Below are 3,576 nucleotides of genomic sequence, written 5' to 3'. Positions count from 1 at the left end.
ATATATATATATATATATATATACACGACGGGCTTCTTTTAGTTTCCATCTACCAAATCCACTCTTGGCCCAGGCTTTGGTTGGCCCAAGGTTATAGTAGAAGACACTCGCCCAAGGTGCCACGCAGTGGGACTGAATCCAGAACCATGTGGTTGGTAAGCAAGCTACTTACCACACAGCCACTCCTGCACCTACGTATTTCATATGCATAATAAGTGTACAGCTTACTAAGGTTGCTTATGACATTACCTGTGATGTTATGACAATCCTGTGAAAATATCTAAAGAGTTTGTATCTGTTCTGATTTTGTAAATTGCATTACTTTAAATATGTTTATGAAATGTTGCATTGAAAAGGAGGACAGCAGCTCAATATCGTAATATAATTACATTTCATTTATCTAAGTATCTATATTTCTCATTTTCTTTTGTGTTCTCAATTTATGTATGTATTTTTCACTTATCAGATGATATTTGTAGACTAGTGATTCAATGGTGATAAGACACACTGGAATTTGAATTGCAGCATGTGTGTTTGTGCATGTATGCACACACGTGTGTGTGCGCACGCGTGTATGTGTATCAGGCAAAGAGAAGGTTGACAATGGCTTTGAGGTTTTTACCAATGGATGGTATTATCAGATAGTCTTATGAAGCCAACCATCCATCTTCAAAACATTGAAACCCCTCTCAAGCTTTCCTTTATAAAAGCTATAAAAATATAATTTATTCTCTGCATATACATATTATTTAGTGCTTTCTCATTTAATGTTTAAATGTCTTTTTGCATAATTATACATAAAACTCAGACGTATTCGTGTTGCTGTGTGGTAAGAAGCTTTCTTTTCAACTACATGATTCCAGGTTCAGTCCCACTTCGTGGCTCCTCAGGCAACTGTCTTATACTATAGCCTCAGGCTGACCAAAGTCTTGTGAGTGGATTTGGCAGACGGAAACTGAAAGAAGCTCATCGTGTGTGCGTGTGTATGTGTTTGTCCTCCCCACTATCACTTGACAACTGTTCGGCAAAAGAACCCAATAGAATAAGTACTAGGCTTGCAAAGAATAAGAACTGGGGTTGATTTGTTCGACTGAAGGTAGTGCTCCAGCATGGCTGTAGTCAAATGTATTTATAAATGTTTTTAAATATTTTTTAGATATTTGCGGGCTTATAAAAATATGTATATGTCTATATGCTTGTATGTTATTAATACGTCTATTAAGTTGATCTTTATGTCGCTTTATCAATGTCGAAGAAAGTGTGCGTATATATCGAATATTCTGATGGATAATAGGTCATGTTCCTCTTCTTTCTGTTTCCGTCTACCAAATCCACTCACAAGGCTTTGGTTGGCCCGAGGCTATAGTAGAAGACACTTGCCCAAGATGCCACGCAGTGGGACTGAACCCGGAACCATGTGGTTCATAAGCAAGCTACTTACCACACAGCCACTCCTATGCCTATAATGTATATTTTCCATGCTGGCTTGGGACAGATGGTTTGACCGGATCTGATAGGTCCAAGGGACTGCATTGTGCTCCAGTGTCTGCTCTGGCATGGTTTCTATGGCTGGATGTCCTTCCTAACACCGACAAACTTCCACAAGATGGCAGTTAGATATTCTAACAGGTTGATTATTTCAAAACCAACTCTAACAGTACAAAATACAACGATTACTGCATTGCAGAAACTTAAGCATTTATCTTGAAGTTGGTTATTACAGAAATAGAAGGGTGAATGAAAAAAAAGATTGAAGACAAGATATGATCAATCATTATCCACAAATAGCTAAATATATTGTCTTAGTGGAGTTATTCTCAAGAGTGTCAGTAGTGAAGTGAAATAAGCGAATCACAAAGTAGTCATTATATTAATCTCATAGAATATGAAATAGGTGCAGACATGACTGCATGGTAAGAAATTTACTTACCGACTACATGGTTCTGCTTTCAATCTCACTGTGTAACATGTTGGACAATAGTCTTCTGCTATAACTCTGGGTCGACCGAATCATTGTGTGAATTTGGTAGACGGAAACTGAAAGAAGCCCTTTGTGTGTGTGTGTGTGTGTGTGTGTGTGTGTGTGTGTGTGTGTGCGTGTGTATTTTGCAATAGTTATGAATGAATGTTACAGTCATGCAAATGGAGTCTCTGACTAGTTATGGGGAAATATTACTTTCATCATCATCATCATCATTTAATATCCATTTTCCATGCTGTCATGGGTTGGATGGTTTGTGAGAACCGGTAAGTCAGGGAGCTGCACCAAGTTCCAATCTGATTTGGCATAATTTCTACAGCAGGATGCCTTTCCTAATACCAACCTCTCCAAGTCTGTAGGGGATACTTTTTATGTGCCACTGACACGGGTGCCAGTTACATGACACCGGCATGGGTGCCATGTTCATGACGCCGGCATCAGCCACGACTACGATCTCACTTGGCATGACAGGTTTTCTCAAGCATGGTATATCACCAAAGGTCTCGGTTACCTGTAACTGTCTCTGCAAGGCCCAACATCTGTAAGGTGTTTTTTACGTGCCACCAGCATGGATGCAAGTCACATGGCACTGGCGTCAGTCACATGGCACTGGCATCAGTCACATGGCACTGGCATCAGTCACATGGCACTGGCATCAGTCACAACTATGATTTAACTTGGCGGCTTGACCTTATTTGGGAAAACATGGGGGTTGATGACAAGAAGGGTATCCAGCCATAGAAAATTCTCCCTCAACAAAATTCTATCCTACCTACATATGAGCATGAAAAATTGAATGTTAAAATGATGACAATGTATATGAATTAGTGAATTTGATATAAAAGCATCTCTTAGCAGAAATTCCATTTTGATTTAAATTGTACAGAATGGCAGCATCAGATTTATAAATTCCATAATCTTTTGACAATAACTACGCAGCTGCTTTAGCTGTTTTGCTAATATATTTCTGTGGAATAATGTGGTAAGTTAGCAGAATTGTTAGCACACCGGGAGAAATAGTAGGTGGAGAAGATGGATGGATGGCTGGCTGGCTGGCTGGGCAGAGGGCTGGCTGGCTGGGCAGAGGGCTGGCTGGCAGGGCAGAGGGCTGGGCAGAGGGCTGGATGGCTGGGCAGAGGGCTGGCTGGGCAGAGGGCTGACAGGGCAGAGGGCTGACAGGGCAGAGGGCTGGCTGGCTGGATGGATGGATGGATGGGTGAATGAAAAAAATTTAGTGAAATAACTCTGTTGTTTGGAACAAATCAACATGAAATTTTGATGGAAAGTTTTTATTTAGATTTCTTTAAAGCAAGAAGTTTGCATCGTAGAACCAAACGCTGTCTCTGGTAGATTGGTATCAAAAGGGTTAAGTTGTTTCCACCAGCATAAATGTGTAATAGTGTAATGGTTTTCTTATTTCTTTCTGTGTGATGTTTTGGCTTGAAGGAATGGTTTGATCAGATGTCTATCAGAGTATAATCATTCTTGCTTTTGATTGTTGTAACTAGACAGTTCATCTTGATCTTCTTGTCAGTCTGGACAGATATGTCACAGATTATCACAGCCAGGTCATTGTCGTTTATCAGATTTGGTGC

General features: G+C 40.1%; 1 protein-coding gene across 1 annotated transcript in view; it reads left to right on the top strand.

Moving 5' to 3' along the window:
• LOC106870489 (dynein axonemal heavy chain 12) overlaps positions 1-3,576 on the top strand; it is a 262,917-nt gene that overhangs the window by 35,179 nt on the left and 224,162 nt on the right. The window lies entirely within an intron of this gene.

This window comes from Octopus bimaculoides, chromosome 11, assembly GCF_001194135.2.
Source record: "Octopus bimaculoides isolate UCB-OBI-ISO-001 chromosome 11, ASM119413v2, whole genome shotgun sequence".
Taxonomy (NCBI): Eukaryota; Metazoa; Mollusca; class Cephalopoda; order Octopoda; family Octopodidae; genus Octopus; species Octopus bimaculoides.
Note: the sequence above shows the minus strand (reverse complement) of the source record. Positions and strands in the feature narration are given on the sequence as shown.